This window comes from Berghia stephanieae, chromosome 10 (genome assembly GCF_034508935.2).
Source record: "Berghia stephanieae isolate SIO BIC M18660-M18661 chromosome 10, UCSD_Bste_1.3, whole genome shotgun sequence".
In the NCBI taxonomy this organism is placed as follows: domain Eukaryota; kingdom Metazoa; phylum Mollusca; class Gastropoda; order Nudibranchia; family Aeolidiidae; genus Berghia; species Berghia stephanieae.
This window is the reverse complement of record NC_088369.1, coordinates 45,166,451-45,177,954: the sequence shown is the minus strand read 5'-3', so window position 1 is coordinate 45,177,954 and position 11,504 is coordinate 45,166,451. Positions and strand designations below refer to the sequence as shown.

The window sequence follows — 11,504 nt, the reverse complement described above, 5'->3', positions numbered from 1 at the left end:
GTTTTTTGCAGTTAGTTCTCTTCACTCGACCTATGCGCCTTATTTATACATAATGTGAACGTTTGTTTTATTTTGCCTTGCTTTGTTTTCCCGTCGTTTTCATTTTTGGTGCAATTTAAAACATGCCGGGTGAGGTTAATCGTTACCATTGAAATGACAATAGCAATAGCAAACAAATATAAATAAATGAATTAATTCATTCCGTCAAAATACCAGAGAATCCGTGTTTTTGTTTCCTTCTCAAAAACATTCAAGTCACATGACCACTGACCCACATTGGATCGATTGTTTGTTGTCCCAGAGTGCTGAGAAAAACTCGTAGGTACATCCGATGACACTTTGTTTCTGATGAATCAATTTTCACTTCATGAATTTGCCCACATGAAAGGTTAGCTTACTTTATAGTTTAAATCATTGATTACAAATGGCCTTATCTTCCTTCATATTGTATGCGATTATCTAATATTTGGTGGTAAATAAGTATTGGGGCTGATTGGACGGCCAACCTTGACGTAATGACAATGATGAATCTAAACAATAAAACAATGTAAACACACGTTGTACCTTGAATCTTAGTAGACTTAGACGTCGAGTTGCAGTCTATCTAGATTAGTTTTTGTCAGACATTGGATTATACACCTTTCTTCACTTTCCATAGCTTACTCTTAAGATTATTTGAAATGATTAAGCTTGATCGTTTAACAAATAATACCCATGAATTCTTCTTATATCGTGTTCTGGTCTTAGTGAAACGGACGGAGTGTCTACGTACACGGGCACCCTCCTAGTCCTAGCCTCAGGATCTTTGGTGCTTTGGGAGGGAGGGGCGAGGGGGCATTGAGCTTGGTACACAGTAACTAATGACCTTGATTTCTTTCATTCCTACCTCTCTTTGTGTGGGTGTGTGTGTGTGTTATATAAGTATAAGCAGAAGGTAAGCAGTACCTGGACTGCCAGATGGTCAAATGCCTGATTAAAAAAGTATTATTAATTATTAATGATTAATTAAGTTGGTCAAACAGAACCGTAGGAGTAGTAGTGTAGTGTAGTAGAAGAGAAGAGAATTTATAGTTTGGTTTCAGACACCCACTACTACTACCAGGGCTGGCGAGTCGGAGTCGGTAGGAGTCGGTTGTTTGAGGGTGGAGTCGGAGTCGGTTTTAGAAGTCCCGACTCCGATTCCTTACCACTTTCAGACATTGCATTTTTATGGGTGTGTTCTTTTTTACGAAACCCGCAGAATCCCGACAAAGTTATGGGAAGTAGGTGGCAGTGGGGAGTGAACCTAGAACTCAGGGGAAATGTGCACCATTGGGGAGTGAACCTGGGACTGGGTTTCGGCGGGTTTCGTAAAAAAGAACTAGTGCTTTTTTACGAAACCCGCCGAAACCCGACCATATCCAGCAAAGTTATGGGAAGTAGACAACTGTGGGGGGTGAACCCGAGACTCAGGGAAGTGTACACCAGTCGGGAGTGAACCTGAGACTAAGGTTATCGGCCGGTTTCGGCGGGTTTCGTAAAAAAGAAACCCGACAATATCCGGCAAAGTTATGGGAGTTTGGCAACAGTGGGGGGTGATCCTGGAGTCAGGGAATTGCACACCAGTGGGGAGTTAACCTGGGACTGTGGGAGATGGATAACTGTGGGTATCCGAGCCGAACTATAGGAGTTTGGTACCAGAGGAGAATGAACCTGACACTATAGAAGGTGGGTACCAGTGGGGAGTGAACCTGGGATTCAGGGAATTACACACCAGTGGGGATTTAACCTGGGAATATGTAAAAAAGGATATCAGTGGGAAATAAACCTGGGACTAAAGGAGATGGATATCATTGAAATTTGAAGCCGGGTATGAGAGTTTGGTACCAGAGGAGAATGAACCTGACACTATAGGAGGTGGGCGCCAGTGGGAGTGAACCTGGGACTATGTAAACAGGATATCAGTGGGAAATAAACCTGGGACTAAAGGGAGATGGATACCATTGAAAGTTGAAGCCGGATATGAGAGCTTGGTACCAGAGGAGAATGAACCTGACACTATAGGGGGTGGGCGCCAGTGGGGAGTGAACCTGGGACTATGTAAACAGGATATCAGTGGGAAATAAACCTTGGACTAAAGGGACATGGATACCATTGAAAGTTGAAGCCGAATATGAAAGTATGGTACCAGAGGAGAATGAACCTGACACAATAGGAGGTGGGCGCCAGTGGAGAGTGAACCTGGGACTCAGGGAATTGCACACCAGTGGGGAGTTAACCTGGGAATATGTATAAAGGATATCAGTAGGAAATAAATCTGGGACTAAAGGGAGATGGATACCATTGGGAGTTGAAGCCGGATTTATTTCCCACTGATATCCTTTTTTAGATATTCACAGGTTAACTCCCCACTGGTGTGCAATTCCCTGATTCCCAGGATCACTCCCCACTGGCGCCCACCTTCTATAGTGTCAGGATCATTCTCCTCTGGTACCCAACTCCTATATTTCTGCTCGGATACCCACAGTTATCCATCTCCCACAGTCCGAGGTTAACTCCCAATTGGTGTGCACTTCCCTGAGTCCCAGGTTCACTCCACACTGGTGCCCATCTCCTATAGTGTCAGGTTCATTCTCCTCTGGTACTCAACTCCCATATCCAACTATCAACTTTCTATGGTATCCATCTCCCTTTAGTCCCAGGTTTATTTCCCACTGATATCCTTTTTACACAGTCCCAGGTTCACTCCCCACTGGTGTACACCGCCCTGATTCCCAGGATCACCCCCCACTGTTGCCGCCAAACTCCCATAACTTTGCCGGATATTGTCGGGTTTCGGCGGGTTTCATAATAAAGCACTAATTCTTTTTTTACGAAACCCGCCGAAACCGGCCGATAACCTTAGTCTCAGGTTCACTCCCGACTGATGTACACTTCCCTGAGTCTCGGGTTCACTCCCCACAGTTGTCTACTTCCCATAACTTTGCTGGATATTGTCGGGTTTCGTAATAAAGCACTAATTCTTTTTTACGAAACCCACCGAAACCGGCCGATAACCTTAATCTCAGGTTCACTCCCGACTGATGTACACTTCCCTGAGTCTCGGATTCACTCCCCACAGTTGTCTACTTCCCATAACGTTGCTGGATATTGGCGGGTTTCCTAAAAAAGCACTAGTTCTTTTTTACGAAACCCGCCGAAACCCAATCCCAGGTTCACTCCCCAATGGTGTACACTTCCCTGAGTTCTAGGTTCACTTCCCATAACTTTGTCGGGATTCGTCGGGTTTCTTAAAAAAAGACACACCGCATTTTTATATCATTCAATGTGTAATATTTTAGATACTAGATATAGATAGTATCCAGGCCTATAGAATTTGAAAAAAATTACATTGGTATTAGCTAAAGGTGAACTATGCTTCCAAAACCCCTTTTCCTCCCCAACCTTCATGCTCTCGTGCTGTACATTGAAGTTGGCATCAATGCCAATCACCCCGTACCTGACTAGAGGGAGGGGTGGGGATGCTGACTCTTCAATGTTAAAGTTAGGTTATTAGAAAGTGGGATAACCATAAGACCATAAGAAGTGACTTTATTTTAGTATAAATGGTTTCAGTTTCAATATTGTCTTAATTTCACTTTTCTCTTTTTGTTGGTCTTAATGACATTTTATTCATATATCCTTTGAGTTTCAGTTTGTCCTTTTTGTCTCTTCAGTTTCTTTATAATAATGAAGCGGCTTGTATTGTTATTATACATATACTGGGGAAAAGCTAAAAGTAGCTGCGAGTGTTGGTTGCATATTATTACCTATTAATACATGCTTGAGGAGTCGGAGTCGGTTTTCAAGGCTGGAGTCGGAGTCGGTTTAAAAATAACCGACTCCGCCAGCCCTGACTACTACTACTCTACCTGATGTCTTAGTCTTAGCCATCGTTTTTAATCATAATCCATTAACTTAGACTTTGGTAGTTCGATATTTTTTCAAAAATAAAAATTGATAATTATTTTTTACATAGACAGGTGGGCCTTGTCAAAAACCATTAATTTAGTCATTTAGTAGATCTAATGTCACTAATTTAATATGGTACCTTACTTTTAGGTCTAGCATAAACTAAACTGTTTCAAAGTTATGATGATTTTACTACTCAAAATGTACTATTGCAATTGTGTTATTCAAATTTAAACCCAAACTAGCGCTTCATTTTTCTAATGGCTAATCGGCACCTGTCTACTGGCTGGAATCAGACTACCTACAATAGACAATATCCTGGGCCTAGTTAGTAAAGAAGTTAGAACATTTATTAAATTTCAAATCCCCAGAAACCACACTGATCTAACTTGTGGATGACGGTGACTTAATTTTCTGCCAATTAGTATTAGTAGTAGTAGTAGTAGTAATATTAATAATAATAATAATCTTTATTGTTCAAATAGGCAATTATTGTTAGGTTACAGCTCTTGTAATAGGCGAAAAAAGTAATTAAAATAGTGGTAATAATGATGATAATAAAATAGTAATAATAATAATAATCATCATCATAATGATAATAATAAGAAGAAGAAATCGGTTTTAATTTTACGCCAGAATTGTTTAGAAGCTAAATAATATAAGATTTGGATTTAGTTCATATGATGATTTCTTGCGGAGGGTGACAATAAACCAGTAGATTTTTGACCAATCAAAACATGTAATTTGTGACACACCCTCACACGTGCTCGGACAAACATAGTTGCTTGTTTATAAACAAAAACGTGAATGAAATCGACCAATCACTGATCATTGTTATTGTCTTTATATCACCAATGGGTGACTAGTTGTCACACGATTTTCTCGATCAGATAATAAACGTTTAAATTTACACATAGTTTTTCTGTGTTAGTTTTATTGATCAAGCGGTTGAACAGTGGATATTTTACTTAATCACATACCATCGATAGTAAAATCGGTTTTTACTGTTACCAAATTGCTTGATCAAATATATACGATGGATGAGGCATGTGATTTCTTCAGGTGCATAATTTCTATACGTACGAAAAGCTACACATTTATATATCTGATTATTTCAATTTGAAATTTTCTTATCAGCATCTGGTTCAAACCGATATGAAACCAGTTGGGAGCCGTGGGTCACATTTTGCCATGACTCCGAATTTACTTAATTCTAACCTAAAGCAGATTACGCCCTACTCTCTAACGCCGCTTACGAGTGACGCCAAATCCTGAAGTTCGCCAAAAACACACTCCGCATTGGATGTACACGTGAGCAATGGCTGATAGTGTTCTGAAAGACAGATGAGATGTTAATGGTGTTGCAAACGACATCGATGGCCAGGTTCGAGACTCCTATGCGTTTGTTGGGCTTTGTCATCGGCGGACATTCTGAATCTGATGATGGGGTCTTCTTGAGAAACGAGGATCCTATATTCAATTGACTAACGACGTCGTCCAAAACTGATTTTCGCAGAAGACATTTGTTATCATTACACGTTTCACCATTCTCATCTTTGTTTGATATCTGTTTAATCTTGATAGATCCATTTTTATCATTAGAATATATAGATGAAACTGGTGGAGGTTTGATCATCAATAGTTTTTGGTTTGGACAACTGCATTTATTAGTTGAAATTGTCAGTAGTTTTTGATTGTTTGGGCTTCTGGAAAATTGCTAGTGCTCCATCACTCGTGCATGATTTTTTAATTCTCTTTTTCTGAATCTGTGAAACTGGTGTTGTTGCTTTTATAATTGACCTTCCTGTCAATTGGCTGTTTGTAATCGTTATCTGACGCCCTTTTTCAGCACTGCTGTAATCACGTGTTTGTGATGGAGCCCTCCGACTACTAATTGGGACTTTCCTTTTCATATTTTTCTTTTTCACCGACTTGCTAGGTGCGGATATTTGAGTTGAAACCTCTCTCTTGTCAAGGCTAGCACTATACATAATTTCTCTCAAATTTGATACCTGCCTTAGCCTGCTAAGTGGCATATGACTACACCAATTCATTTTGTCAACCCATCTTCGAAAGTCTTCCTCCACCCTAAGTACCGTTCCAAAGCCACCTTCAAGTTTAGTTACGGGACAGTGGAGGACAATTTGATCCCTGGTTCTGGAGCTGTCTGATGACATTTTCAGCATTTGTCACTGTTCCCAAGTTTCCATCAGCACATATTTTATCTGATGCAGTTCTGTCATGTCCTGTTAATGTTAAGAGGCGATTTGAGGAAACCCAGTATTTGTGGAATGCAGGCATTCTTTTAGTGGGATCTTTTACTTTTATGATGTTTCCTCCTCTTGGTGTTTCCCTGTTCCACATTTCTCTCCAGTTTTCCTCCACACTGAAGTCTGCCATTTTTGTTAAGTGGAAGGTCTTCTCGATTTGAGTCTTGTTGTTGAAGGTGCCTCCTTTATGATTGTTTTGATAGGAGTGTTATCTGTGGCTTCATCAGTTCTTGCATGCATCCTTTGATTATCGTCTTGTTGTCTAAGACTTGATGGTGCAATGCGGCTCAGTGTTGGGAGCCACTGAATTGAAGTTGACTTAAGACATCCTGTTTTAATTCTCATCGATTCTTTTAGTCGGATGTCAATGCGGTTTACATGTGGGATCCTCATCCAAACAGGGGCACAGTATTCTCCCACACACAGTGTCAAAGCAGACGTTCTCAGTACCTGTGGTGAGGCTCCCCAGGTGGTACTTGCGAGTTTTCCCACCAGGCTGTTTCTTTTTGCGTTTTTATTTGCAGTTCCCTCAATGTGTTTGCGATAATTTAGTTGTCTGTCCAATGTCATGCCAAGGTATTTAGGATTGGGGTCTGGGGGTAATATTGGGTTACTGACTGTGATCAATTCTTTTGTTGCCTCTCAATTATTCGGCCAATTGGCAGAAGCAGAAAGAAACCACGACCTCATTGCCACAGTATTAGCTAAATGGAATCTACAAGTCAGCAAATCAAAAACATAATTTTCAACAATCTCCCGAACATCTGAAGACCGGAAAGATACAAAAAGGTTAGGAAGCTTCCTCAACACAGCCATGGATATTGAAGGTAGAAAAACCTTGCTGCCATAGTTTATGGAAAAATATACACCATCTGGACTAGAAGACAAAAAATATGTGTGAAGAGTCTCATCAGACTCTATAAAGCCCTTATCCTCCCCATCCTTTTTATACAATTCAGGCACTGATATTGAATTCCAAAAATTAGACACATTCCTTGGCATAACACTTAGAAGCCTTTTGGCAATAAAATGGACAGACAAAATTTCTGAGGATTTTTACTTGACAAAAGAACATATTAAATAGCCAACCACTGACCCTTCTCATCACTAGAGCTAGGTGGAGGCTGTTCATTCAGCCACATCCTTAGGCTCCCCGAGGACATTCCGGCCAACAAAACCATGCAGGCATATTTCGAACCCAGTTCCAAACCAGGATACAGAGCGAGGCAAACCCCCCATTAACCTCCCGAAACTCCTAGAGACCTGAGGAAGAGTGCACAATACACCTCACACCAACTTTTCAATTTTGACCACAGCTACCGCCACACTTTACAACAAAAAAAAAAAACAAAAAAAATCTAGACCATCTCAGAAAACTGTCACAGGATAGAGATAACTGGAGTGAGATGACCCAATGTATCGTGGAGGGGAGGCAAGCATAAACGCATCGGCCACCTAATTAACTAACTAGGCCTAATGAGAGACAAATTCCACATGTATTTCCAATTGAGCAGAAAGTTTTATTAGATGTGAAATGGAAGGGATGACACTATGACGAAAGAGAAAGAAGAGGAGGAGCATAGGGGAAAATGAAAGAAACAATGGGTCGTCTGATGATGTAGATCAAAGGGGTGTTACAGAGGTGCTTTACAATACGTGGTTTGAGCAATTTTAACATCTTAACTATTAATATTAACAGTAACAGTCACACTGATATTTTTTTTCATTCAGATAATAGTTTCATTATGGTTGATACAGAAAAAATCATTTTCACCAGTTAAGCTTTACTCGCATAGCTTGTCATTTCGTGATAACGTTACGACTAAGATCTGGTGTTAGGTTAAAGTAAGATTCTTACAGATGATGTCGAGAAAAAAAAAGTGAAAGTGAATCCGATCTTAAGATTTCTTGCCTCAAAGCTGTTTTTTCTTGTCAAATATCTATATAGGGCTGCCATGTAATTTTTATTCCAATCAAATTGCTCAGTTTGTGGTGGACTCAGAACAATGTTTACAACAACTGGTTTGAGTTTACCATATTTGTGTAAAATGTTGCAATTGGGGACAGAAAACTCAACTTCGGTTAATCGCAACATTTTCGCTGATCCCAAGGTGTTGCGATTATCCGGAGTGGACTGTATATATTATATATATGCAGATGATTTGGCACTGCTTGAGAATGGGTCTATTATTTTATTTTATTTTTTTCCTGTTCTCATGCGCCATCATTCTTTTCTTTTACCCCCCCCCCCCCCCTCCCCTCTCTCTCTCTCTCGCTCTCTCTCTCTCTCTGGATTTATATTCGTATTTGTTTGTTTATTTTATTACATACCACCGCTCCAGTTGTTGTGATTTTTAATTAGTGAATGGATTATCTGTCAAGCTAATCAATTTCCAGTTAATTTTGTGTTAACATTTTCCCTTCCTTCCGGCTTTTTGTTTATTTTATTTTACCATTTTGTTGTTGTTGTTATTATTATTGTTGTTGTTGTCAAGCGTCTTTTATCACCTCAGCCACCATTTGCTAGATCATAAATTCGGGTTACTTTGTCCACATCACTAGATATAGGCCGTTGCATTATTATTATTACTACTATATTTACTATTGCTACTACTACTATTACTACAACTACCACTTCTACCACTACTACTATTACTACTACCTCTACCACTACAGCTACTACCGCCACTACTACTACTATTACTACTACTACTGCTACTATTACTACTATTAAATTGAAAATGACAACATGTCATACATCAATTGTTGACCGTGTTTCTGAATGATACATCACAGTTAGCGTTATCATTTCAGTTAGTTATATGTTGCCGGTTTTCACCAATATTTTTCTCATAATTTTTGAGGATTTGCATAGAATTATGCATTTAAGCTTATTTTATACTTTAAATGGCCTCAGGCCATATTTAAGCTTTTACCACTTGTTAAATAGAAAATTTTAAGTGAAAATTAAATTAAACTAACATCTTTGGCAATGAAGCTTTCAATTAAAAACTGTATTGCTGATAAGCATAAACATAAATGGATTATTTCCCTTTATAACTGCTAAAATTATCTATGCGGACAAAATACACTTTTTAGGATCATAGAATACACTTTTCATTCTGGGAAGGTTGGCAGGTCTGTACAATATACACACATTGAGAGACAGTGTGTGTGTGTGTGTGTGTGTGTGTGTTCGTTCAGCCATTAGTTGGGGGGACCGAGACCTACGGCACTTGTATCGGTTGTGTTAGGGCGATAATGCTCCGTTTAGGCTCCATCAGCGATGTAATGTAACGTGTGTTTTTCTTCAAGGTTTGTGTATAATAAATAAATACCCGTGGATGGCTTGCGTGCAAGCAAGCAACAATGTAAGGTTATCAATGGACCCCGATAGCAACAGTGATAACATGGCGTGATAGTGATAGGACGGTTTTGGGATTATGAGAGCATGGTCACCTCTGACTGAAATCGCCTGATCAATGAAACCGTTACATATATACACAACGAACGGTCACGTGGCCTATTGGACCAATGGAATGAGGCCTTCTGACTGCTAGGTCATCTTCTTGTCCTTTGGAGTGCATCTGGTGTCACTTCAGATTATGCAAAATACACAAATCGTAAGCTTTGATCTCGCATAGTTTCCTCTAGTGTGGTCTAGTGGTATGACACTCGCTTTCGGATCGGAAGGTCCCGAGTTCGAGCCTCGCTCGTCGCATAGTTGGCTCTTTACTCACATTCTCTCACCGTGCTCCTGTGTAAAATGAGTACCTGGCCGTTAACAGCGTTGTCTCTGTCGGGGGAAAAAATTTTTTGTATTATCGCCTGGAGGCGTCATGTCTCTTTCTGCATGTTTAATGTTTGCTGTTGGTTCGGGACCTCTTGTAAAGCGCTTTGCGCACATTAAGTGGATATTGCGCTATATAAAAGCTCAAGTTAGTTGTGCTCAAAACACTGTAAAAGGCAGTAGCAACCCTTAACATGGTGGACGAGACACGATGCCTCAAAGGCGCTATTGCAATGGACTTTGTTTTTGCTTTTTTTCGACAGATGCCGTGTACTCATTTTACACCTGAGTACGTAAAATATCAATATCAGTAAACAGTTTCATTCACTCAACGTTGCGTTTTCCCCAGCGGTCCACGACCTGCTGGCTCTGGACAAACTGGAGACACAATGCAGATGCAACGAACAAGGGGTGACAACCACGCGTTATATTATACAGATTTATCTTCTCCAAATTCGGATCTTCAACACGATATAATATATAACGTATTAGAAGTCTGTCACTGCCAGACTATGACAGATGCAAAACAGTCTGAAAATTCACCACAATCAAAACAATTTATTGAACTTTATGTACACAAACTTTCAGGAAAATATATTGAAAAATATTAATTTGACGAATTTTTTGATATACTATAGAAAGCTTGGTCTTTTGGTACTTGTAAAAAGTAATTCTGGACAAACTGGAGTATGAATTCAAAAGCATTGAAAGCTTTGATCAGGAATTCCTTCAGCTTTCCTACATTTTAAAGTGGTTTACGGTAAGCAAGTTTGTTGATTCTCTTGGAGTGCTGGAGTTTCAAAGGCCTGCTCACTTTATGCTAGGACTACTGACCATCCCTCACCCAACTTGTGAATGTGAACGTGAGGCGGAAGAAGAACAAAACCAATATCAGAGGATCCCTCAGTACATATAATATGTTGGCTAGCTTTCTTATCGTAAAACCAGACTCCACCCCTTGCTATTAACCTGAATTTACGTCAGATTTCCCGAAGAGGTGAAAAGCTACTACTAAAGTAGCAGTTAAACCCCATCAAACTCCCGGGCTATATTTATTGGCAGGTATTAAGCTGTGATGTTTAGTTGTAATGGTAATCTGAGGTTTATGTAAATATAGAAAATACTTTTCAAGGAGCAAAATTAGAACATCCTATCGATGGAATGTTCTATTTTTGCTCCTTGAAAAGTTGGCCGCTATGATATGTATTACGGTAAACGGACAATGGCAATTTCTTGTCAGCCTATAATTAGGACTCTAGTATTGTTTGATTTTTACTGTCATACGTCATTTCTTATATGCTGAAATTCCTCTTTCGGCATTGAAATTCCTCCAATTAGTGTCTGAAATACTCTTTAACAGTCGTAACGTCACTTCCTTCCTAACTTAGTGACACTGGCTCTAAACTATCGGAACAATGGCGGACGCCCGTATGCAATATTTCTCCGGCGAGCATAAAGGGTATCCAGAGAGAAAAAAAATACACATAAATTTGATCATGTTTTGACTTTTACAC

General features: G+C 39.7%; 1 protein-coding gene across 2 annotated transcripts in view; it reads left to right on the top strand.

Annotated features, from left to right (window-relative positions):
• Positions 1-275: 275 nt before the first annotated feature.
• The window catches only part of LOC144955864 (monocarboxylate transporter 13-like), a 37,519-nt gene continuing 26,290 nt past the window's right edge, over positions 276-11,504 (top strand). For both annotated transcript variants that reach the window (XR_013641836.1, XM_078886084.1), the window contains exon 1: positions 276-388. The gene's annotated coding sequence lies outside the window, so the exon portion shown is untranslated. The remainder of the gene's footprint in view (positions 389-11,504) is intronic.